Source organism: Bos taurus, chromosome 2, assembly GCF_002263795.3.
Source record: "Bos taurus isolate L1 Dominette 01449 registration number 42190680 breed Hereford chromosome 2, ARS-UCD2.0, whole genome shotgun sequence".
Lineage (NCBI taxonomy): Eukaryota > Metazoa > Chordata > Mammalia > Artiodactyla > Bovidae > Bos > Bos taurus.
In genome coordinates, this window is record NC_037329.1 from 129,242,442 (window position 1) to 129,269,086 (window position 26,645).

The following is a 26,645-nucleotide window of genomic DNA, read 5'->3' on the forward strand; positions in this document are numbered from 1 at the left end:
CTTTTGGTTGTAAGTAACAGAACTCAATTCAACCTAGGTTTAAAAAAAATTTTTTTAAGGAAAATGAGAGATATTAAGAGTCTAAAAAAAAAAGGGTCTAGTGGGTCTGTTATCTTGGAGTTTCAAGGGAGTGTCAACTTCAGGCGTTGCTGGATTCAGGGTTCCTGATAATGTCATTGGGTTATCTCCCTGCCACCTCCATCAGTCAATTCTGTTTGTTTCTGCCTTTCTTTAAGAATGGGCCATCTTCTTTCTCTCCCATGACAGACTGGCCCTCTCCAGTCCCAGAAAAGATACATGTTCAGAACATTGATCAGCTCACACTTCGGAAGGAGGAAGCCAGTGGTCCCTATCCGCTGCATCAGCAGTGCTGGGGATGGTGGAGGCTTGATTGACCAGCCCATCACATGTGCAAGACCCAACCCAACCATTGTACCAAGGAGAATGGGGCCCTGTGACTGGCCTACTTGCCTTTCCCAGTGGGTAGGAACCCGTGAGGACACCCCACCAGCCTGCAGGTTTAAGGGCAGACCTCTGGGGAACACTGACATTTCCAGGTTGCACGGAACTTGGGAAGGAGACTGATGAGTCTGAGAGAGGTTCTAGGAGAAGCAAAGTCTTCAAGGGAGGAGAGAAGTTCTACAGGGAGGCAATGGAAAAAGGCAAATTCTGGAAGGGATGACAGGTGCCCCCTGTTCTGGGCTCCAACCACCCACCCTCACTTGGCGTGGAAAAAGGCTGTGAGCTCTGATGGGCCAGTGCAGGTTCTACCACGGCTCCCGGTGGAGCTCATTTCCCCACCTGTGATATGAGGACACTCACAGAACACCCACCCCATAGGATGGGTGAAAGGTGGGAGCAAGATGGCACAGAGAAATGCTTACCCCGATGCCTGGCACACGCTAAATGCTCAGTAATTGGGAGCTACTTATTCTGCTGGTGGAAGAAATTGTTAGTAGTGGCAGTGGTCATAGCCCCAGAATCCTGAGACCCTGATGGGTAGAAAGTTTAGCTAATACCTTCAGGCCCACTGAGGCCTCACGCATTTATTCATTCAACAGTCTTTAGCAGAGCCCCTGCTGTATGTACCCCAGTCCCAGTGTCAGACATGGCAGCACACAGGCGTCTAAGGCATCGGGAGATATGATACGATGGTGAGTAGCTACTATTCGGGATGATAAGTGCCACAGGGCCTGGGCTGTGGGAGCCCAGATAAACATGGCTCATAGGAGGCACCAGGGCAACTCTATAGGAAAGCAACATTCGAGGTGGTGCTAAAAGATAACTGATGGAGACAAAAAATGCTGATGTTCTGGGGACTTCCCTGGTGGTCCAGTGGCTAAGACTCTGAACTCCCAATGCAGGGGGCCTGGGTTCGATCCCTGGCCAGGGAACTAGATCTTGCATGCTGCAACTTAAAGACCCTGCATGCTGCAACGAATATCTGGCGTAGCCAAGTATATAAATAAATATTAAAACAAATTTTAGGTGCTAATGTTCTCTGCGTGTCACAGTGAGTAAGATGCTGGGTGTGCTGAGCATTTTCATACAGGAGGTGGGGACTGCTGTTCCCATTTCAAGGATAAGGGAATAGGGACTCAGAGTGGGTAGGTGGCTTGCTCAGAGTCACCGTACTTCCAAGTGGGGGCACCAGGGCTGGCCTGACCCCACCGGCTGGGTTTACCAGGTGGAGAGGAGAGAGAGAGGATGCCACGGAGCGGGAGAAGAACAAGGTGACCCAGCCCTCTGGGATGGGGAGAGGAAGGCAGGAGTCCCCCCTGGAGAGCCCACACCTGGGAGGGGGTGAGGCAGGGACAGAAGGACAAGGACAAGATGGGAACCTTGACCTTCAGCAAGTCCTGTGCCTCCTGGGATCTCGGTCTCCTTTGTACAGTGTGGTTGAGCAAGTCTATTATCTCCACCCCCATTTTACAGATGAGGAAACGAAGGTTAGATCCAAGCCTTCCAGGGATGAAGCTCACATGCCAGGGCCACCACACTGCAGTGCTGCTGGAGCAAATGCGATGTGAGAGTTCACTGCAAACCCTCCTCTCTGTGTCAACGGTGGTAGCCACAAAGGGCACCCCAGAGGAGTGGGAGTCCCCACGGGAGCAGCTCTCAGGGGATCCCAGAAGACAGTCCTGTGCTTCTATTCAGAAACTCAGCCTCTTAAGGACCCTGGAGAAAATTTCATTCATGCCCTGGGAGAAATGCATGCCACTTGCAAATGCAGAAACAGCCCAAAAAGAGGGGAGCATCTTGTTCAAGGTCACACAGTGAGCCATGATGGAAACCCGTCCAGAGTGCAGCTCGCCTTACCCCTGGTGCTGTGCCCTTTCTCCATTCCAAATCTACTCCTCACCAATGACCTCTCACCTTGCCTCCATTCATAGCAATCTCTATCAATCTGAGCTGTTAATAGGACCAGGCACTTCATCTTTCTTTATCTCTGGTCCTCCAAGCTATCCTATGAAGTATTACCCAGGGCAGCCATAAGGTCTAGTGGTGCTGGGGTTTAGTTGCTCAGTCGTGTCTGACTCTTGCGACCCCATGGACTGTAGCCCACCAGGCTCTTCTGTCCATGGGATTTTCCAGGCAAGAATACTGGAGTGGGTTGCCGTTTCCTTCTCCAGGGGATCTTCCCAACCCAGGGATTGAACCCAGGTCTCCTGCATTGCAGGCAGATTCTTTACCGACTAAGCTATAAGGGAAGCCCTAAGGTCTAAAAACAGAGGCAAATATATGTATTTAATACATGGTTCATTGATTGAATATTACAAAACATGTTAAATAATAATCAGTGCGTCTAGACTTTATAGCCACCCTATAAATTATGCAATCCTAATTTACAGATGAGAAAACTGAGGTTCAGAGATGTGACAAGTCTCGCTCCTGGCCTCACAGCAAGGAAGTGACAGCCTGAGGATTAGTATACAAGCATCTCTGACTCCACAGTCAAGGTGCCTTGTCCCTACCCCAAGCTGCCGTTGGGTAAGAGGCGAAGGACCTGCAAAGCGAGGTGAGGAGTAACAGGAGGCTCTGATCCCCAGGGATGAGAAAAGTAACAGTTATTGTGAACATAAGGCTTCCGAAGTCAGGCTGCCTGGGTTTGAATCCTGCTCTGCCCTCAGGCAAGTCACTGGTCCTCTCTGAGCCGCATTCTTCTCATCTGTGGAAGGGGATGGTAATAATGCGCTCACTTCACTGGGTCGTTGGAGGGTTAGATTAGAAGAGTGTGTGGCACGTGGCTAGCACATGGGAAGAGCTGCCTCTTGTTTGCTGGCCTCTTGTATGGCATTCTGCAGTGACTGCCTTGCCTACCAGCAGGACTGCGTTTATACCAACCGTGGGTTCTGGAGCTGGCCACCTGGGCTCAGCTACTTGCTAGCAGGGTGGTCTAGAGCTTAGAGGGAGACTTAAGGTGAGGCTTAAGCCTCAGGTCTTTCACTTGCATGGCCTTGTACCTTATTTTATATTCATAACTTTCTATTCTTTTTCTTAAAGGGATCCCCCAGTATTGTGTAAGCGCTACTGACAGCCTGAAAAACATGCATCAGGCTCTGTGTGTCTAATGCATTTGGTCTCTCCATGTACCTCGATTTTCTCAAGTAGGGAGGGTGTTATTAAATGAATGAATAGGTGTAGAATGCTTTGAAAACACCTGGCACATAGTAAATGCCCCAGTAACTATTTTGGCCTCTTAAGTGAGTCTCCAGCTAGTGAATATGCTAAGTGCTAGTCAACGTGCTAAATGCTTTACCCAGGTCGTGTTATTTAATGATGTTTAATCTTCACAGCAACCACTCCCATTTTACAGATGAGAAAACAGAGGCTCAGAGAAATGAGATCACAGAGCTGGGAAGCTAGACGGGTCTGACTCGAGGGCCTTGCCCCTAACCACTGTCCCCACTACCCCCCGGTTTAGGATGGGCCCCTGTCCACTGGCAGCTGAACCCGGAGGATCCTGGTCAAACAGGCAAGCACTGTCTGCCAGGCTCCGGTCACAAGGAGGAGGGGGACGAGGCCCCCCCGCAAGGTCCAGCTGGGCCCTGCCACACCTAGCACCCTCGTCCTGCCTGCCCCCTAGAACTTCCTCCAGAGCTCCCGTCACCAGAGGCCCTGGCCCAGGTGGGGCAGGGGCCAACGGGTGACAATGACCGATTTAGAAAGTAAAGTTGCTTCTCAAACAAATAAGAAAGAAGAGGAAAGAAAGAAATGGCCTGCCCGCTTCCTGCCCCACTCTCTCTCCCAGCACCTGGGGCCCAGCTGCAGGGTTTTCACTGCTTGTTTGTTCATCCTGCCTTGAGGAGCCTCTTCTTAAAGCCCCAGGCTCCCTCCCCGCTGGGCCTCGGGATGATTGTGGAGCCTGTGGAAATAAGCACCCTCCGTGATTGTCGCATTGTTGTCTTCTCGGGTATTGTTTGGGATGACAATACCAATAATCACAACAATCTGGGTTTCCTGCAGTTGGGAGAAGTAGGGGATTACCAGCTTGGCTGTGGGAGCTGCCATCCTGGCTCTGAGATGTCTGAGGTGTGAAGGCCTGGCCAGGTTATCCCTTCTCTCTGGGCCTGAGTTGCCTTGTCTGTAAAGTGGGATGAGGTTGTGGTGAGGGTCGGGTGAGTAGGGAAGAAGTAGGCATAGGCATGCCCCGGTGGGGTGGCAGCTACCTAGTCAGCTACTGTGCAAGCCAGGGTCCCGCAGGAACACAATTCTAAGAGCCTCTGCAGGTGGGGGTGGAAAGCTTGGTGGACTTGGAGGTAAAATAATCCTGAAGCCCTTGGTATGTTCTAGCTGATGTTTGACGTGCTTTGCAGAGAATGATCATTTCATCCTCACCACAACCAAATGAAGTAGGTACTATGTCATTCCTATTTTACAGGTGTGGAAACTTAGGTGCAGAAAAATGGCTTGCCGGAGGTCAGCCCGTCTGGTAGGTGCAGATGAACTCAGCCTGCCTGGGTCCGGAGTCAGCGCTCTGAGCTGCAGGCACTGGCTTGGGGGCAGGTCTGGCTCTGAGAGTGATTTGCTGTGTAACAGTGGGCAAGTCCTTTGCCTTCTCAGCCTCCGTTCTTGTTCTGCAAAGTGAGCAGCCCATAATACCTGCCTGTAGAGTCGGACATGACTGAGTGACTGAACATGCACGCACGCACGCACGGGTATCAAAATCCTCGGGGAGACTTGTGGCCAGATGTAGTGGCCAGGTAGAGAATGACAATGACTGGATATACCGGGGGCCCAGGAAGCCATGGCTGTCGCTGCCATCATTGTTATTAGTTTTAGAGTCACAGACAAGAGCCAACCTAGAGGATGCTGAGGGCCCGGCCCAGCTCTGAAAATCTAAATCCTGTGGTTGCAGCTGGGGGAGTGACTCCAGGAGGCACCTGGTAAGAGGTGGCTCCACCCGTTGGGGCTAATGGGGCTAAAAAAAAATCCCTGAGGCGCCACCATGCAATTTGCCAGTCGCCTGCCCCGATTAAGGGCAAACTTTCCCACTCTGCTTCTCCTCCCCACCCCTACTTCCCGTAAGCTGTGTGGCTCCAGAGAAGTCACTTGGCCTCTCTGAGACAGGAAAAGGACATGACCTACATTAGAGATGCTGTAGATAAAGTGCGTAGCCTAGCTCCTGACGTGAAGTCACCAAGAGGCAAGGAGAACCAGAATTTTGAGGCCGACCTATGTTCCAGTCCTCCCTGGGCACGTTCCTTGGACTCTCTGAGCCTGGAAAAGAGGTTTGCACAGCAGCCAACACACAGCAATTGCTTAACTAACAATTGTGGTTGGCTGTGACCATTTCTTATACTTTCCAAGGATGTCCAGAACCCCTCAAAGATCCTGGGCGTTCTAACGTTCACTCTAGTGCTCAATTTCTCTGTTTGTCCCTCCAGAACTGTCCTCTGCCCATCTCCATCTGTTCTGTGCTTGGTAGGTGACCTTGGTGGGTGACATCAATGGGCTTTGTCCTCTGGCTTCTGGTGGGGTGGGGCAGGAGGCAGAGGCAGGTGGAGGGTGACAATCTATTTATTGCCCCAGCCCCTTCCTGCAGGGCACCCACAGGCTGCCCGTGTCCCTCACCCAAAGTCTGCAGCTTCCGTCAGCGGCCCCAGGCATACAACTGTGGCTCTGGGTCCAGGTACCCTCTCCCTCCCGACCCTTTGGGTTGTGAGTGATAACAGCTCTCCATGGTTGCCAGCCCTGGGACACTGCCTTGTCCCTCCTAGTCTCCCTAAATCCTGCCCACATCTTTGTCATAGACCCTTGATTCAATTCTCTTCAAATTACTCAATTTGAATGTACCATCTGTTTCCTGCCAGGGCCCTGATCATGTGTGACGTGTACCCTGATGTATTCATTTAGGACTCCAGGTATGGTCGAATAATAAACATTCACACGGCTTTCACGGTCAGGTATTTATCCACTCAATTAATTTTTGCTGAGATCTGCCATGTCCCAGGCTCTTGGGTATGGAGCTGAGGGCAGAGATGACCAAGACAAGAGTCCCTGACCTCAGAGAACTCATGGACTAGTCGGGGAGACAGATGCCTTAAGAGACAACCACAATATTTGCTGAACGCCGTGACCGAGGCATGGGCGAATGCTGTGGCCAGGCAGAAGGGAAGCCATCACGCTCGGAGAGGCTGTACAGAGGAAGGACTTTTGAGCATCATCTTTGAAAAAAAAAAGTCATAACATTTTATTTAGCCCAGTGTTTCAAAATATCAACAAATAATATTATCAAGTAAAATTGATGGGAAAATGCCAGAGGTTTTTACATCTTTTTTGAAGTCTTCCAAATCTGGGGTGTGTGTTGCACTTACGGCGCATCTTAGTTCATCCTGATCCCATTTCAGGGTTCCGTAGCCTCTAGTGTGGAGCAGCATCTCCTTCGATTCTCACAACAGCTCTGGGAGCTCAGTAGGGCTTTTGCTCCCACTTTGCAGTTGAGGAAGCAGAGACTCAGGGGAGTATCTTGCCCGGGGTCACAAGTACTCCCTGATGGGGGCAGGCTGGAACCTACAGCTGTGTGGTTCCAAAGCCTGTCTTCCTCTGGACCAACCCCTTCTTGCCAGAGTGAAGCCGCTGACAAGGGCTAAAGTCAAAACTTTAACTGAAGTCCTCTGACCCCAAATCCTGCAGTGTTTCTACCTCAGCTGATTCCAGGGAACAGATTAAGGGAAGGTTGTCATTGTTGTTCAGTTGCCAAGTCGTGCCTGACTCTTTGTGACCCCGTGGACTGCAGCCCGCCAGGTCCCCCATTCCCTCACCATCTCCCGGAGTTTGCAGATAAGGGAAGGTAATAAGAGAAGGTAATAACCTTCCAAAATGGGCTCCAACCCCTATTCTCCTAGGACCTTGAGACAGCATGGGGGTAGGGTGATGGCAGAGGAGCACTGAGGACTTCTGGCTAAGTTGCTAAATTCTCTTTTGGGAGGAGGGGGTAGTTAAGGGGTAGAAGGTGAGGGCTGCACAGGATGGTGGCAACTAGACTAAGCAAACTGGAAAATGGTTGCAAGTGATCCTGACATCTTTGCCAACCCCATGGTCAGCAGTTCCTTCTGAGCTTGAACGCAGGGCTATCCAGAAATGCTCACTCCCAGAGCCTAGGGTCATAGTTAAAGTTCACAGTGAATTCATCACCATCATTTTCACAATGATGCTTGGGAAATTATAATGGGATGATAAAGGTAAGACATTCGGATGAGCGGCTTACCCCAGATTCTCGTGGGTAGATTCTTCGACTCACATTCATGCATTGAAGGGGAAATCAGAGCCAGGAAAGAATGGCTGGAAGCAAGTGGAGTTCCCTGCACATCCAGGGTGTGTTTGTGTGTTTGTGATTCCAGAGATGTGTGATGCTAAGAGTAATGTTCAGGAGTTGAGTATTCCTGACCCATTGATTACTCATCAATTATCCATTCACCCGTACAATCATCCATCCAACCATCCTCTTGAGGTCCTGTATACCTGTCCATGCATCTGCCTCTCGGTTTGTTCTTTCCTTCACCCACCCTTCATTCATTCTGTCCTCTCTCCTGTCACCTACCCGTCTTTCACCATCAACTCTGGACCCAATCATCTGCTGAATGCTCAACGGGCAATGGTGAGTAAAATCTAAGCCTTCCTTCAGACCTGGTGAGTGGACAGCCCTTAGTCTAAGCAAGGGAGCAAGTGTGGTGATGGAGAGGGGTTCTAGGAGCTTCGAGGAGGAAATGCCCAACTGTGACTTTCTGTGAGTCAGGAAGGCTGCCTGAGGAAGGAACACCCAAGCTGGTCTTGAAAGAGGAACAGGGGCTTGTGAAGGCCGAAGAAGGAAGCCTGGCTGATGAGATGGGCAGGGATGCGGGATGGCCAGGGACACAAAAGAACCCACCACAGAAGCTGGTGGGAGGGAATGAAGGAGCAGTGGCCTCGAGCCAAGAGTTCACCCCTGGCTCTCGTGGTCATGACACAGAAGTCCCTCGCAGCCTTACTTGGCCTGGCCTTCTCTTAGCACAGGCTCTGGGATGTCGGACTCAGAAGACCTAGAAAGCATGCAAGATATCCTCCTTATTGCATCCGAGAAACTGCCCTGCCAGAGTCACAATGGACAGCCCGAGTCTCTAACTCCAGTACCTTCTGGGTTCTCTCCATTAGCATCTAGACCCCAACTCGTCCACCCTCAGGGCCTGGCATGGAGCTGGGCCCAGAACAAGGGACCTTCCCCTGCACGGATCCCTGTTTATCAATAATCAGATTGGTAGAGCTCACTCATGCTCTTTCCATTGTTCCATTTAATTCCCCCTCTCCACCCGCAACAGTCCCAGGGGGGCTGGAATTCCTTCTCTTCTTACAGATGGGGAGGGAAGTCTCAGCGAGGCCCAGGGGCTTGCCCAGAGTCACATAGCTCACACACAGCAGAGCTGCCATTCTGACAGCTGCCCTGCACCCGCTCCGGGACACCAGGCGACACCTCACGTAGGCTGGTGCCCTGTTGATGCTGTGCCACTGAAGTTGGGGCTGCGGACCTGTGGGGTGGGGAGGGACAGAAACCAAACCCAGGTGAGGCCTGGGCGGTGGGGGAAGGACCCTGGAGAGGAAACCTCGGAGCTTGTTTTCACCTGTAACCTGCTCTGCCCCGCCCAGCAATGGAAAATGTGTGTCAGAGGAAGCTGCAGGCTGGGGACGGGGTAGCTGTGCGTGGGTGATAGCTTGTGCAGGGCCACCTCGGGGGGCAGGATGTGCTGGGGCTGGGGGGCCAGGTTGGGGGTGCTGGAGTGGAGTTCGGGTTCTGCCCCTGGCCCTCTGCCTTTTCCTCTCAGGGTCGCACTTTCTTTTTCCACTGAGGAAAGGAAAGCGAGAACCGGGGTTGGGGGCACAGAGGGTGACTGGAGGGAGTAACAAGAGGAAAGGCCCAAAGAGACGGTGTGTTGGCGCCAAGAGGGCAGCAGAAGGTGCTGAGTGGTGAGACTGAGGAGGCAAGGAGTAGCTCAAAGCCTTGCCTGGGTTCCCAGGGAACTGTGGACAAGTTCTGAGCAAGAGAGTGGTGTGGACGTGTTTGCTCTAGGATACCCTCCTTCAAAGTGGTGATCGGGGCTGAAATGGACAAAAAGTGAAATCAATTTTTTTCGATGTTTTGCTAGTGTCTCAGGGCTACCTGTGGAGAAGGCAATGGCACCCCACTCCAGTACTCTTGTCTGGAAAATCCCATGGACGGAGGAGCCTGGTAGGCTACAGTCCATGGGGTCGCTAGGAGTTGGACACTACTGAGCGACTTCACTTTCACTTTTCACTTTCATGCATTGGAGAAGGAAATGGCAACCCACTCCAGTGTTCTTGCCTGGAGAATCCCAGGGACGGGGGAGCCTGGTGGGCTGCCGTCTCTGGGGTCGCACAGAGTCGGACACAACTGAAGCGACTTAGCAGCAGCAGCAGGGCTACCTGTAACACGGAAGCACCAACCAGGTGGCTTACGATAACAGAAATGTCTTTTCTCACTGCTCTGTAGGTCAGAGGATGGATACTAAGGTGTCCTTGGGGCCGTGTCGTCTGAGACTCTGGGGAGAGAATCCTTTCTTGCCTTTTCCTGCCGTCTAGTGGTGGCCGTCAGTCCCTGGCATTCTGTGGTTTTCAGCTGCATTGTTCGAAACTCAGCCTCTGTCATCACGTCGCGTTCTCCCTGTGTGTCTCTCTCCTCTTATTTGGGATCTTTGTTTCCCAGACGGGGGACTGAACCCGGGCCCACGGCGGTAGAAGCCCAGAGTCCTAACCATTGTACTGCCAGGGAATTCCCTACCTGCTTCTCTTCTTATAAAGACAGCAGTTATATGAGATTAAAGGCCTACCCTATTTCTGCATGACCTCATCTTCTATTTGCAACAACTGAATCCCCAAGTAAGGTCACATTGTGAAGTGCTAAGTTTTAGTCCTTCAATGTCTATCTTTTGGGGACACAATTCAACCCATTACAGATGTCGTTCAAGTGCTTATCCTGTAGATAAATCTCAAATTAAAAAAAAAACCCTATGCAGATCAGATGTCCCACTTTGAGACCTCAGCCTATCGGTCTTCCACACGAATACTCTGCCCCAGTGAGTCCTAAATAAATGGTTGAGAAATAATTGACTTGTGGTCCCCCGAGGCCCTCAGGTCTTTCCTTAACAAGTTGAAGAAATAGAATAAAAGTCCCCAGAGAACTAAGTCAAGCTGCCCTCTGTCCTGGATTCCTGGTAAGCAGCTGCTCCACGGACCTATGCTCCTCCTTCTCCTCCCGCCTGAGCACCAGGCTGGGGGCGAGCCCCCCTACCCCAGAAGGAGAGAGAGCAAGCGCCTGAGTCTCCTTCCTCCCTGGATTAAACAGAACTCTTCACCCTTCTCAATCCTCTCCCTGGCTTCCCCAACCCAGCAAGCTCAGATTGCTCGGTTCACACAGGAGTTCATGCTATCCCCGCTGCCTTCTCCCCTTGGTTTCCGCCTTTGCCTTAACCCCTGGGACTATTGCCCCAGTCTTCAAACTGATTTCCCTGCTGCCAGCAGCCAATCGGGCCATCCTCTGTGCAAATCTGATGACTTCTCTCTCTCGCTGCCGTAAAACCTTAAATGGCTCCTTATTGTTCTCAGAATAAAGTCAGGATCCCTCCACCTACTATTCCAGACCTTGTATCAGCAGCTCCCCGCATCAATCTCCAGCTTTTCACTCTCTGCCTTCATATGCTCTATCCTATCGGCAGTGGAGAATTTCTGTTGGAAGGGGGTACAGTGGGGAAGCTTGTCTAGAAGTTGTCTTCATAAGCAGGAATGCCTGGCCTTGGCTGTGCCACCACCTCTTCTGTATCTGCTTCTTGGCAGATGTTACTCCTTCTACACGGCATTCTCTCTCCACATCTCCATTTTCCAACATCTGACCCAAAGGACGTCTTCACTCTGATCACAGAACCAAAAGGGTATCTATCTCCCTGCTCCAAATATAGAACGTTTTGGTTGAGCTTCCTGCCCAAGCATATTCTCGTCCACTTTGTCTTGACCAGAGGATGCACCTCCCTTCCCTTAGAGCCAGGTCCTAGTCCCAGGCCTGCAGTCGAATAGCAGGAACAGCACGTGAGAAAAGTGCCGGAATGCTGACCTGGCTGCTAATACCCTTTGCCAGTGTCTTGCTTGGTGACCTTGGGCAAGTCACTTTCCCTCTGTGGTTGCAGTTTCCTTTCTGTTCGAGTGGGGCGTGGGGCAAGACAGCCAAGCAGGCTGAAAGCATGAACTAAGCTTTTCCCTCCAGCCTGGGTCAGGCCAGACCTTGGTCCTGTGAACAAGAGCTTCTGGGGCCCTTTATTTTTACATTAATTTGCATACATTTGCATAAGGGCTATAAGAGGCCCCCCTACTACATTTTGTTCATAGAAAGAACTGAGACCTGCACGTAATTGATGTTTGGGGATGGAAAAGACTCACTCGCTCATGGTTTCATCCAAATCTTAGCAGTCAGAGTCTTGAGTAGATAACCCTCCAACCCCCTCTTTTTATAGATGAGTAACTCAGCTCAGAAAGGGAAAGTGATGAGCCCAGGGTCACACAGCAAGTGAGGAGCAGCAGGCTCCTTCCCGGGCTTCCCACAGTATGCCAGGGGATGGTACTAGGCACCTTAAATTTCTGACCACGCAGGGTGGAAGAAGGCGCAAGAGAGGGGTGAGTTTTCTCCTCAGGCCCTTCGCTGCACCCCAGAATAACAAAGCCTGCAGGCTCACAGCCTCCGCAACCACCACAGGAAACCAAATTGTAGTAGAAAGGCAGATGGGAGTGGAAAATCCTCTCAGAGATGTTAGATCGTTGCTTTCACCTGTTCTAAAAATAACCTGGCTTATTAGAGATTGATAGATGACAAGATAACCCACAAGTTCTTCCACTGAGGTCTTGGAGAGGAGAGAGAGTGCCTCTGTTTGAACAGAGGGGAGTTGGGAAGTGTTGCAGAGGGCTGACGTGCTGGCCGGGAGCTCGGTGTTTTTAGGCAGTGTCAGCACAGGCTGGCTGCAGGGCAGGTACGATGCTGGGCTGTAGGAACACCAAGGGAGGGAGGCAGATGTGGACACTGCCTTCAAGAGGTCTAGTCACATGAGGGTGGGAGACAGATGGCGAAAGTGGACAAGTTAAATAATTGTATGTTGGGTTAAGTGCTATGAGGGAGGGACACTGCTAAGATGGAGACTAATAGGGGAGACCAGGGTAGGTAGGGAGGCTTCTGGGAGGAGGTGATATATATATATATATATTTTTTTTAACCTTTTTTTATATAATATGCTTTTATGGCTGCACCATGGGAACTCAGTTCCCCAAGCAAGGATCAAACCCATGGCCCTGGCCATGGAAGCTCAGAGTCCTAACCACCAGACTGCCAGGGAAGTCCCTGGAAGGAGGGGCCATTTAACAGAGTCCCGGCAGTCTAGTGGTTGGGACTTTGCCTTCTAATGCAGGAGTGCAGGTTCGATCCCTGATCAAGGATCTGGGGTCCCGCATGCTTCTTGGCCAAAAAAAATCAAAACATAAAACAGAAGCAGTATTGTAACTAATCCAGTAAAGACTTTAAAAATTCTCCACATCAAAACAAACAAAAAAACCCAACTTAAACATAAAAGTAAATAAATAAACTGAGACCTGGAGAATGAGAAGGAACCAGTCCAGCAAAGAATGGAGGGAACGGCATCTCAGGAGACACAGTAGCATGCACAAAAGCCCAAAGGTGGGACAGAGCTCGGTGGTTCAAGAGGCTTGGAAGGCCCCTGCCAGGGGAGAGAGGGAAGGGCTGTAGGCTTGCAGGAGCTTGGAAGGAGGCAGGCCCAGGCCCGTGCGGGCTTTGAGGACCTGCTGGGGCTTATGGATTAGACTCCAGGTCCACGGGAAGCTCCTGAAACCAGGTTTTCCGCCGTGGGCTCATGGGGAGTGGTTTGCCTTTGAAGAAGTTTGCTCGTGCCTGCTGCCTGGGGTAATGACGGAGGGGCCGTGGCAAGAAGACCAGTTAGGCAATAATGGCCATGGGATCCAGATAGGACTGCTGGTGGCCTGGACTAAGATGGGAAAGGAAACAGCGAGAACCAGATGGATTCATGATATGTTTTGGAAATAAGCTTCCCAGAAGCTGTAGATGGATGGGGTCGGAGGTGGGGTGGAGGGAAGGGAGGAAGAGGGCCCTGGAAGGGATACCCAGCCCTCTGGCCCTACCGCCTGGGGGTGGCAGGGCCACTTCCTGAGGTGGGGAGACATGCAGATAGAAGGGCAGGGGTGGGAACCCAGTTTGGGACATGCTGGGCTTGAGACGTCTGCAGACTGCCAGGAGGCAGCTCCAGAGGCCCTGGCAGTCTCAGGCCATCTGATGAAGACCGTCAGTCCTTCCATCACTGGACAAAGTCTGAACAGTGGACACTGGGGCACTAGGCTCAGCTCTGGTTCGTTTTGTAGCTTCAGCATCTAGGAAAGTGCCTTGCACATAGGAGGTGCCCAAGAAGAAGTGGTGTATGAGTGGAGCTGGACTACCATGAATGGGTGAATTAACTCATTACATGATGTTCAGTTCAGTCGCTCAATCGTGTCCGACTTTTTGCGACCCCATGAATCATAGCACGCCAGGCCTCCCTGTCCATCATCAACTCCCAGAGTTCACTCAAACTCATGTCCATCGAGTCGGTGATGCCATCCAGCCATCTCATCCTCTGTCGTCCCCTTCTCCTCCTGCCCCCAATCCCTCCCAGCATCAGGGTCTTTTCCAATGAATAAACTCTTTGCAGGAGGTGGCCAAAGTATTGGAGTTTCAGCTTTAGCATCAGTCCTTCCAATGAACACCGAGGACTGATCTTTAGAATGGACTAGTTGGATCTCCTTGCAGTCCAAGGGACTCTCAAGAGTCTTCTCCAACACCACAGTTCAAAAGCATCAATTCTTTGGTGCTCAGCTTTCTTCACAGTCCAACTCTCACATCCATACATGACCACTGGAAAAACCATGACATGATGATGCTGCTGCTGCTAAGTCGCTTCAGTCGTGTCCGACTCTGTGTGACCCCATAGACGGCAGCCCACAAGGCTCCCCCGTCCCTGCGATTCTCCAGGCAAGAACACTGGAGTGGGTTGCCATTTCCTTCTCCAATGCATGAAAGTGAAAAGTGAAAGTGAAGTCACTCAGTCGTGTCCGACTCGTAGCGACCCCATGGACTGCAGCCCACCAGGCTTCTCCGTCCATGGGATTTTCCAGGCAGGAGTACTGGAGTGGGGTGCCATTGACATGATGAGTGCTTAATAAATAGCTAAGCAATTCTTTGACTCCTCTTCTCTCACCCTGCTAGTCAAAGATTGCTACAGATGTGACTTTCTCCGTGTTTCTTTAACCAGACCCTCGTCATTTAACCATATTTATAGCAACCTTTAACTGAATACCTACTGTGTGTCAGGCACTGTGCTAGGCCCTTTAGACGTACATTATTCTCATCGAACCCTCCCCCATTTGACTTCCCACAGCACTACTACACCGACCAGCTTGTGATCTCCCTGGCTTCAGGCTCCACCTCAAACCTGTCCATCATACTTCAACCAGGGCTTGAGAAGAACCAAAATCTGGCCTGTCCTCCTCTGCCTGAATCTTCAATCATCTACAGGATCAGGACCCATCCCCTTCCCACAGCTTACAGTACCCAGAGTCCTAGGCCTGCATCATCTCCCACTGTGCCTCGTCTGGATCTCCACTTGCCCTTCCACGGAGCACCCAATGCTGCTTCTTGTTTCCGTGCCTTTGCTGGCATTGTGCCCCCTTCAGGTCTGCCCTTCGTGGCTCTTCCACACCATTGAAGGCTCAGCTTTTCATACCGTCCTGCACTCCAGCACTAGCTGCACTGGGCCCTCACTGGGCTACCTCCTCGCCGCTCCGAGTTGACTTCATCAGCACCTGTACATGATAACATTTTTCAAATGCTAATTTTGCTTTTAACGTACAGGATCATTTCCAGCTTGTCAGGTCTGGTTATTCCTTAGTCACAACTGAACATGAAAACAACCGGGCAGCTTTTCCTGACTGTCAGGGCAAGAGCAGGAGTCAGAGGTGCTCTCTTCCTTTGGCTAAGCTTTCATGGGAATGAGCTGCTGTGTCCAGAGGATATGTACATGCCAGTAGAAAGGGGTTCGGGGCCCTCATCCCTTACAAATCCCAGTGCTTCATACTCACCCAGGGCATTCCCATCTGGATCCTCCATCTCTATTGGGATTCAGGGACTTCTTTGAGTTTTCTTGCTCCCACCCAAGCAGTGAGGGACTGAACCTTCATGTCTGGTTGAGGGTTCTCACTCCACTGGGCAGGGGTCTGTCCTAGATGGTCAGCTCATGGGCCAGCCAGCCTCTCAGACAGCACAGTGTGGACCAGCTTGTGCCGTTTTAGGGAGCTCAGTCTTAGGAAGTAAGAGCCCGTCAGGGCCACAAAGAAATGCTTTTCCACTGCCTGGTGGGATCACGTGGCCACCAGCATCTCCAGCACCTTGGGGTTCAGGATCAGCTCCAACTTCGTGCAGATGACCTTAGATGAACTGGTGATCCCTGATCCTGCGCTGTCCTGGACAGACAGACATGACCTCATGGAGAATGGACGCCTGACCAGCTGCTCACTCAGTATCACTGGCCTTTCTGCTTTGGTTACTGCAGTTCCGCTCAGGGACGGGGCTCCTGATATTCTGGGTGAAATGCGGTCCCCATAACTTTTACTTATTGAGACTTATACTTTGGCCCCCTGATGTGAAGAGCTGACTCATTGGAAAAGACCCTGCTGCTGGGAAAAATTGAAGGCAAGAGGAGAAAGGGGTGACAGAGGATGAGATGGTTGGATGGCATCATCAAGTCAATGGACATGAGTCTGAGGAAACTCAGGGAGATAGCAATGGACAGAGAAGCCTGGGGTGCTGCAGTTCATGGAGCCACAAAGAGTTGGACACGACTGAGCGACTGAACAACAGCTGATGTGACAGGCACTGTAGTAAGTGCTTTACAAATATTAAATAATTGAATCATCACAATAATTGTACCAGGTGGGTAATTCTTCTCCTCATTTTATAGATTTAAGAATTTGAGGCCAAGAGAGGATACATGACTTGCATATAGCCACACAGCCAGTAAGTGGCGGGCCCCAGCAGGCTGACCCCAGAGCCATACTCTGAGCTGTCTGGTTCAGATGCTTCAACCAATTGCCTGACTCGTGTCTGTCTACTTGTCAGTCTCACTTAGAACTGAATCTCATTGCCCCTTATCTGCAATGCTAGCATGCAGTAGATGTTCAAGCCTTCCTGAGCAGGAGCCAATTGGTAACCTTCCTACTTTGGATAGGAGAGCCGGAGGGGAAGAAATGCTTTTCATTTTACGGCGTTTGGCAACCGTCTATCTTCCATGATCACATTCATTTTTACAACACTGCTGGGTGTGGATTATTAGCCTCACCTGCCAAATGAGGAACGCTTGAGGCTCAGAGAGGCTACAGAATTTGCCTAAATCACCCAGCAAGGAGTTGGCAGAGCTGGACATAAAGCCCAGTCTCCTGACCATAAGCCTCGCCCTCGTTCCACACCACACATCAGAAATGGGGCCAGGGAAGACGTGGCTGAACCCAAACCCCATCCAAGGGGCATGGAGGCCCTGCTGAGTCAGGGGTCATTAATCACTCCCTCCCCTAGCATGGGGGGCGGTGGTGGGGGAAGGCTTTAGGGACAGAGGTCTGCTTCCGGTCCTCTCAGCCCTCAGGGTCTGCTGCCTCTTTAGGGCAGGAAACTCTTCCTTGTCACAAAGCTCTAGCTTCCCCCTCTCCCTCCACTCCAGGCCACTCCCCTCCCTTGTCCCCCTCGAGGGTCCTGGTAAAAGCATCCGCTTGTCAGTGTAAATCTGCAGGGTTCAGACCAGCAGCTGGAGATGGATGGGCAGGAAGCAGTAACAATGGATGAAAGACCCTCTGTGCCCAGGTGGGTGGGGGAGGGAGAAGCAGGAAACAGAAGCCTCCCTCCTAGGAGGCCAGGAGCTGGCGGGCGGGAGGCCTGGGATGCCAGAACCTGCGGGGTTTATTTGGATTCCCCGAGGACCCAAGCTGGGAGCCCTTCCCAAACATCGGCCCAGCTCATCTCCGTGGGGGTGCCAGATCCCCGATGTGTGTGACAAGAATGTGGCCCCCAAGCATCATTGCTGGTCCCCTGGCCTAGCACAGGGCCAGCCAGACAGTAGGGGCTTGTCAGTTGAATGAATTAATCTGGCACTACTATCAATAATAACTGAAGAGTTGTAGTTTTACCTTTCTTTTCTTTAAGAAAATGAAAAGGATATCCAATTATCGCTTTTCCCCTTTTGGAGATTTGGCACAAACTCTTCCTTCCGCCTGGTATGCTCTTCCCTCTGCTTTTTGCAAGCTCAGCACCTTTTCCAAAAAGCTCTTCAATGAAGCTTCAGGACCAGTTTTGACCCTCCCCCCTCAGCTAAAGTAACCCTCTTTAGCCCAGCACCCTGATAATTTCCTTCAGGGCACTTACTGTAATTAGAAATCTTCCCACTTAATATGTAGCCTTATTTTTTAATCCCCTGTCTCTCTCACCAAAACACAAGCTCCCAAAGGGCTTTTTATTCATGATTGTATCCCCAGGGCTGGGTACTTAGAAGATGCTCCATAAACAGTTGGTAAATCGGTAAAGAGATGAACAACTGAATCCCTGCAATCATGTCATTCACACCCGATGCTCTGCAATCTGCTTCCTTGAAGAGAACAAAGGAGTCTTGCTCTTGCATAGCGGATTGTAAAGGCCCAAGCCACAGCAAGTGGCTAGTTCCCAGGTCCATCAGTTTATGATCACAAATCATTATAGGGCTTTGCTTCCCCCACAGCAGTTGTATCCGAGTGTGCACAGGGGTGGAGGAGAAAGGCTCTACGTGGGGAATGCCCACTGTCAGCTGCTGTGGATACTGGGGTGGACAGGGCTGGTTCCAGCCAACCCACCCATTTCAAAGATGGGAACATCAAGGCCTGGAAATGCCAAGGCCACACACACACACATCAATCCAGAACTTTGTGAGCAGAGAAAGCAATAGAGTCATAGGTATGTTGAGTCCTGAGATGTGTTCATTCATTGAACAGATATTTATTGAGCTCCTATTGTGTATTTGACACTGTGCTAGGAACTGAGGAGTGGGCAATGACTAACGACTGTAAGACTCAATTAAGTTAAAAGTCCCAGCCCACTCAACATGGAACTACCTCAATGACCCCCAAAGCAAGTCCTACTTGGCCAAGTGCAAGAGCTAGATGTGAAGGACTTCCCTGGAGGCCCAGTGGTTAAGACTCCATGCTTCCAATGCCAGGAGCATGCGTTTGATCCCTGCTCAGGGAACTAAGATCCCACATGCCGTGTGGTACAGACAAAAAAATAAAAATTAAATAAAATAAGGGAGAAAGAGCTGGGTGGGGGACAGGGAAGAACTCTAGAGTCTCAGGAGGCAGAGAGAAGGATGGTTGATATGGGGCTGGACAGGGAGAATCCGAAATAGAAGGAAGTGCTGACTCTGACTAAGGAGCCAGCTCAGCCAGGGGCTGACCCTCTCAGGCATCTGCTGTTGCCAGCTGGGTTGGGATGATGCCCAGAAATGCAGTGCCTTCACATGGACCAGTTTGTGCTATCTCAACCGTGTGGGACCCAGTCAGGAGAGAAGGCCATTCGTTCACTCTGGAGACTCCTATCTTAATAAAAGATTTGCCAAACCCTGTCCTCAGCCTGGGACTTACTGAGCTGAAGGAGACATAGGCCCATCCCTAGTGGGGCACACAGACACACAGATAGGCCCTTCCAATCCCAAGGTCCTGGCCATCTCAAGGCAGCACAGGTCAGCACGTGTGCCTTCCCAACTCCCTCTTCTGTCTACACCGGCAAAATTGGGGATGATTAAGAACTTTTGGGGTTTCCCTGGTGGCTCAGATGGTAAAGTGTATGCCTACAATGTGGGAGACCTGGGTTCGATCCCTGGGTCAGGAAGATCCCCTGGAGAAGGAAATAGCAACCCACTCCAGTACTCTTGCCTGGAAAATCCCGTGGACGGAGGAGCCTGGTAGACCACAATCCATGGGGTCGAAAAGAGTTGGACATGACTGAGCGACTAAACTTTCAAATTTTCAAGAACTTTGGAAGACCTGGCAGACCTGGGACTAGACTCAGCTCCACTTCTAGAACAAGTGACCTAAGGTCGCTGGACCTCAGTTCCCTCATCTGTAAAATGGGGATAACAGTACCAGCCTGTGCGGTGCTGTAAAAATTTGATGAAATCAACTTCAAAGCTCTTGGTTTACAAGTGCTTAAGAAATGGTAAGCCAAAAGCAGGCTCCTCTTTTCAATAGAAATAGCCTGTGGCCTGCTGTTGCAGTTAGCACTTTTCACCACCTAACAAGCTCTAGGCATGCACTGGGTCAGTCGGTTGTGCAACAAACATGTATGGAGGACTGGCTCTGTGCCTGGCCCAGCACCTGGCCCCGAGGGAGCAAATGTGAATGAGAGAAAGCCCCAGCCCTGACCCAGGAGCTGCCCGCTACCCAGGGAAGAGGATCACATACAGTAATCCACTTGTAACACAATATGACCCTTGTTATTATAGATTCCATCCGAGGCTCAGTAGCCATTTTTCTCAGGCGGCCCCCTTTACACCTCACAGTGGTCCTTTACAAGGTACATGGTGTTATGCCCATTTCACTGATGAGCAAACTGAGGCTTGGAGAGGCCATTTCACGTGCTCAGGGACACATAAACTCGGACTGTCGGTTTAATCTGCAGAATTCTTGCTCTGTTTCCTCACAAGCATCGGGCACACAGCAAATCCTATGTCTTCAAAGTCCCATGCAAATGCTGGCCCATCCAGTCAGTGAACACATACTGCATCCTTGCCAGGTGCCGAGCCCTGTCCTAGGTACGCTGGGAGTGGAGAGGAACAGGGCTGGGTCCCTGCCTCCACCTCCAGCCAGCAAAGAGGTTGATGTGGGGCATGCTGGGGCTCTGTCCCCTTGTCTTCTTGGTGACACTGCTCGGGGGCTCTTTGGCACTGGTTCTGCTTCCCCACCCCCCATCAAAGTGCTCATAGCGCTGCTGGGAAAGGCCGAGGGAGGGAGGCTGTGACAGCGGCAGGCCCCCAGGGCCACCATGTCCGCTCAGCCCAGCTCTGACTCACCACCCACACCTGCCACCGGCTTCAGGCAGCCCTGTGGCTGGAAATAGACCAGGGGAGCAGAGCAGGAGCTGGAGGGGGGAGGGGGAAGGGGGAAAGGGGGAGGGGAGGGGGAGGGGGGAGGAGTCGGGCAGGGGGGCCAGGAGGGAAGGGAGCTGGGAGGTAGCACCTGCAGACGAGGCTGTCATTTCCACTCTCCCTGCCAGGAAGCAGAGAAATGTCATCCGATAGAGCCCACCCTAAAGAGCCAGACTTAGGGATGCTCCTGGGGGGTTGAAGACCCCCAGCCTACCTGGGAGGCTGTCCTGGGAACAGTGAGGATTCCACAATGTTCGGTGGTTATGGGCACTTGCTGTGTGCCAGGCATTGCCCTAAGTCAGTCTCTGCATGTCTTAGCGATCTCATTGAACTTTCACAGCTCCCCAGGAGGTTGTTACTGTGATTAAGCCCATACTGCAGATGAGGAACTCGAGAATCAAGAAGAAAAGTAACTCGCCTAAAAAGCACACAGCCCCTGGACTTGGCAGCGTGGACCCTCCTGAAGCTCCAGCCCCCCAGTCCCAGCTCAGATGGCTCATTCCCGGTCACACGTGCCAAGTCCGTTGCCATCTGTCCTTGCCTGTATCTCCTCCCTTCTCTGCCAAGACAAGGTCTCCCTTCTTACTGCTCTGGTAGGCAAAAATTAGACCACAGCCCTGGACTTTCCTGGTGATCCAGTGGCTAAGACTTTGCGCTTCCCCTGCAGGGGGCACAGGTCCAGTCTCTGGTCCAGGAAGTTTGGCTGGCCTCACAGTGCAACCAAAACACAAAACAAAACCCCCACAATCCTCCCTTCTTCCCTCCCTGTCTCAGTTCTGCTCAGCTTTCAGCGGGAGCTGATCACCTTGCCCTCCCCACCTCTCGGTCCCCTCCCCCATCCGGTCTAAAACCCGCCATGGCTCCCATGACCCTCCAGATAGAGTGTTTTCAAGGACTTTTGTAAACCGAGCCCTGCCCACTTCTCCAGCTTTATAGCTCACTGATATTTGCTTGGGCAAGTCAGGGCACCTCGCAGGGCGCTCTCCTGGCAGGCTGATAACAACTCTGTGCGGTGAGGAGTGAAGGAGATGATGCGTAAAGAGTGCCCAGGAGGGCACTTGATGCACGGTTGGTGTTTAGTAAACTTCCCTGTCCCACCACCAGCTCTTAGTCAGAGTCACCGATGAGTGAAACCGTCTCCGCTTTCAGCCAGCCTGGGGTCAAGGGCTTCGTGGTGGGCCAGCCAAGGGCTGTTAGCACCACTGGAGTTCATCCGTTTAAGAAATTCTGAAAGGCTTCAGGGCAGCAGGAACAAGGGTAGGGGCGGGGAGGTAAAGGAACTGTTGATGAGAATGTAAAATGGTCCAACCACTGTGGAAAACAGTATTGTGATTCGTCAAAAAACTAGAAGTGGACTTGCCATATGATCCAGCAATTCCACTTCTGGGTATATACCCAAAAGAATTGGAAGCAGGGTCTCAAAGAAATATTTGAGACCCTGTTCATAGGAGCATTATTCATAATAACTAAACACAGAAGCAACTCAACTATCCAGCTATGGGTGAATAGACAAAAAAAATGTGTTCTAATGGAATACTATTTAGTCTCCAATAGAAAGGCATTTCCAACACAACGCTACGGCATGGAAGAACCTTGAGGACATAAGTAAAATAAACCAGTCACAGAAAGACAAATAACCATATGACCCACTTACACAAGGAACTTAGAGGAGTCAACCAAATTCATAGACTCGGAAAGTAGAATGGTGGTTGCCAGGGATGAGGGGGAGTCATTGTTCAATGGGTCCAGAGTTTCAGTGTTACAAGATGAAGAGTCCTGGAGACGGAAGGTGGTGAGCACATTGTGAATATAGTTAATGCCACTGAACTATATACTTAAAAATGGTCAAGATGGTAAATTGTGTGTTTTACCACGATAAAAAAATTGGGGGAGGCGGAAGGGCAAAGGAAGCCAACTTTCATAAGAGGATCTTTTTTATCTTTAGCACAACCTGGAAGTTAGATATGCACGCGCCAAGTCGCTGCAGTCGTGTCCGACTCTTGTCCATGGGATTCTCTAGGCAAGAATACTGGAGTGGGCTGCCATGCCCTCCTCCAGGGGATCTTCCCGGCCCGAGTCTCTGTGTCTCCTGCATTGGCAGGTGGGTTCTTTACCACTAGCGCCACCTGGGAAGCCCAGATGTTAGATATCCCTACGCTATAGGAGGGAAAAGGGAGGTAAGAAAGGTGAAGGGTCACCAGGTGTCAGGGAGAGAGCTGGATCTTCAGGCCCTGGAGCCTACACTCTTGCCTTGTCTGCCCCCAGCGCCTGGGGATGGACAGCACAGCCGGCCGTAGGAGACGAGGTCCTGGGGTGGGAGTTGGGGGTGGGGAATGAAGAGCTTGGATGGAGGCCTAAGGCAGGATGGGTTCCAGCTCTCCCGCAGGTGTGCTTGCAGTGAGTGGAGGTGAATAGCTGGGGTGAGATCATCTGTGACCAGCAGAGACACCTGGACCTGAGCCTTCTCCCTTAGCCCCATTTCCCAGATGAGAAAACTGAGGAGCTGTGCCTCGCTCAGGCCTCCGTGATGCAATGGGCAGGCGGCCTGCAGGAGGGAAGCTGAGGGAAGGAAGGAGATGCAGGGTATGCAGCAGCTGCCTCCTCTGCCCGCTTGCCCGCCCGCCGCCGGCTCCTCCCAGGACAACGCCCCCACCCCGGGGTTTGGCCTGGTCCCCTGACTTACAGGTGGGAGTGACTCAGGCCCCTGGGCCCCGCTCTGGTGGCCCTGGCCCCTGGGCCACAACGGAGGTCTGGGCCTCTCAGCTGTGATGTCAGGGCCCTTCCTTCCTCCCACATCTGCTTGAAAAGGTCACCTATTTTAAACTCTTTCTCACCCCACCCTGTCCCTCCCCGCCCCCCCAACAACCCCCCAAAGAGGATGAATTTTTCTAACCTGTGTCAACAGTTCAGTTCAGTTTCCTAACAGCTCTCTCTCCTGATGCCCATCATCAGGGCCTCCACCAGAAAACCCCAGCCCCAGCAGACTCCCACAGATTGCAGGAACCCACTCTAGCTGCTTTTCATTTGATAAAGAATTCCCGAGCAGGCTTCTCTGGTGGCTCAGGGGTTGAGAATCCACCTGCCAGTGCAGGAGACACGGGTTTGATCCCTGGTCCAGGAAGATCTCACATGCAGCGAGGCAATTGAGCCTCTCTGCCACAACTACTGAGCCCGTGCTCTTGAGCCTGGTAGCTGCAGCTACTAAAGCCTCTGTGCCCTAGAGCCCGAGCTCCGCAACAAGAGAAGCCACTGCAGTGAGAAGTCAGTGCACCGCAACTGGAGAATAGCCCCCTCTTGCTGAAACTGGAGAAAGCTGGTGCAGCCATGAAGAACCAGCACAGCCAAAAATAAATAAATAAAATTACTAAAAAAAAAAAAAAAAAACCACTGCTGCATGCCAAACTCTGTCCTCGGGCCCCAAGGATAGATCCCTGCCTTCCTGGAGCTTACATTTTAATGGAGGTAGACAGACAACAAATGGATGAGTCAACAAATATAGTAACAAGATAATTTCTAATGGTGACCAGTGCTCTAAAGAAAATAAAACAGGCTGAGAAGTTAGTGACTTGAGTAGCTACTTCATACAGAGTAATCAAGGAAGGCTTCTCTGAGGAGGTGACAGATTTGGGAAAGAGCATGCCAGTTTTATTGAGATGTAGTAGGCATATAACATTTTATAAGTTTCAGGTGTACAACATAATGATTCGTATATGTATATACTGTGGAATGATTACCACAGTAAGTTCTTTTTTCCCTTTGGCCACGCTGAGAAGTATATGGGATCTTAGCTCCCCAACCAGGGATCCAACCCGAGCCCCCTGCATTGGAAGCTTGGAGTCTTTTCTTAACCCCTGGACACCAGGGAAATCCCCCCACAGTAAGTTTAGTCAACGTGCATCCCCTCAGGTAGTTACAATTTTCTTTTTTTCTTGTGATGGGAACTTTGAAGAACTACTTACTCTCCTAGCAACTTTCGAATAAACAGTACAGTAAATTTCAGCCACCAAATTGCACATAACATCCCAAGAATTTATTGAAGTTCATACCTTTTGACAATCTTTATCCAATTTCCCCCATCTTCACACTGGTTTTTAAATGAATATTTTTCTATTTAATTACACAGATAATGTGCATCCCTGGTGGCTTAGACGGTAAAGAATCTGCCTCCAGTGCAGGAAACCTGTGTTCTGTCACTGGGTGGGGAAGATCCCCTGGAGAGGGAATGGCTACCAATTCTGGTATTCTTGCTTGGAGAATTCCATGGACAGAGGAGCCTGGTGGGCTACAGTCCTTGGGGTCACAAGGACATGACTGAGCGACTAACACTTCCACTTTCACACAGGTAATACATGAACATGTACCTACTATACAATTTTCAAACATGTAGGTAAGGTAAAAGGCCTCCTCATGGGTGCCAGTTTGCTGTCTGTTCATTCATACATTTTTGGGTGCATTGCGAGCATACACATAGGTATACAGAAGTTTCAGTTTCATTTGCGTTTTTTTTTTTTTTTTTTTCGTTTATAAAGTGAAAGTGTTAGTCTCTCAGTTGTGTCTGAGTCATTTCGACCCCATGGACTGTGGCCTACCAGGCTCCTCTGTCCATGGGATTCTCTGAGCAAGAATACCAGAGTGGGTTGCCATTCCCTTCACCCGGGGATCTTCCCGACCCAGGGATTGGACCTGGGTCTGCTGCATTGCAGACAGTTATAAATGGAATCATGTGAATATGAATTGTCCCATAACTTGTTTTCTCTACTTAACAATGTCTTGGAGGCCATCCATGTTAGAACACCTTTACTGTTTTTAACTACCATGCTGCTGCTGCTGCTGCTGCTGCTAAGTCACTGCAGTCATGTCCGACTCTGTGTGACCCCAGAGACGGCGGCCCACCAGGGATTCTCCAGGCAAGAACACTGGAATGGGTTGCCATTTCCTTCTCCAAGGCATGAAGGTGAAAAGTGAAAGTGAAGTCGCTCAGTCGTGTCCGACTCTTTGCAACCCCACGGACTGTAGCCTACCAGGCTCCTCCGCCCATGGGATTTTCCAGGCAAGAGCACTGGAGTGGGGTGCCATCACCTTCTCCTTAACTACCACATAATAAACCAAAATACGACTGTACTCTGTATTTTAGTCATTCCCTGAATGTATTAATCATGTTTTAAATTTTCTGTATTTTGTGGTGCTTTCACATCCTAGGGTCTTGCTAATCCTGGAGAGATTGCTCTTCCCAGGCCGGCATTTTTGTAGAGGTAGTAAACATGGTGAACAACTTGCCTGAGAACATCCCTTTCATATAAAACCAACCCCTATTTAAAACCCATATCCCCATCCACCTCCTCTATCTAAGTCTCATGCACCAAGTCAATACTTTCCCTGCCCTAACTCACCCCAGGGCCAGGTGCTGGATACCCAGGAAACCACCCATATAGCCCAGAGCCTGCTAACAGGCAAACTAGCAACCCTAAGCTTGTTCGAACTTGCCCACCCTCCCTCAACCCATTCCTTCCAAGGCAAACCACAGGACAGGCTCTGGGCCATGACCTCCCTCGCTGCTTCTGCCTTCTGCCTGACCCGGTGCGTCCTCATGTGCCTTTGTGTGGTGTAATATGTCCTTCCTCTTTGGAACTGTAAGTCACAGAACTTCTCTCAGTGGCGTTGGCCTCACTGTGTTGTCACACAGCCACCTCTGTAAATTAACTCGATACAATCAACACACAGAATGATGGACATCTAGAGCTTGTCAGTTTTCCACTGCTACAGAAAAAAACTGCAATGATCCTCTTGTATCTCTGTGTATTTCTCTAGGTGGTGGACCTGCCAGAGCTAATTACCTAATCACTGTATGGGCGACGCCCCTCCCAATCTGAGTCCCTGCCTGCTCCCCTCACCTTGCAG

The 26,645-nt window shown here is 51.0% G+C and overlaps 1 long non-coding RNA gene and 1 other non-coding gene across 2 annotated transcripts; both read left to right on the plus strand.

Annotated features, from left to right (window-relative positions):
* Positions 1 to 270: 270 nt before the first annotated feature.
* LOC104971363 (uncharacterized) lies at positions 271 to 7,320 on the plus strand. The gene is made up of 3 exons (XR_009492285.1): positions 271 to 483; positions 1,062 to 1,154; positions 1,936 to 7,320. It is a non-coding gene; the product is annotated as an uncharacterized lncRNA (long non-coding RNA).
* Positions 1,322 to 1,394, plus strand: TRNAG-CCC (transfer RNA glycine (anticodon CCC)). The gene has a single exon. It is a non-coding gene; the product is annotated as a tRNA-Gly (tRNA).
* Positions 7,321 to 26,645: the final 19,325 nt, after the last annotated feature.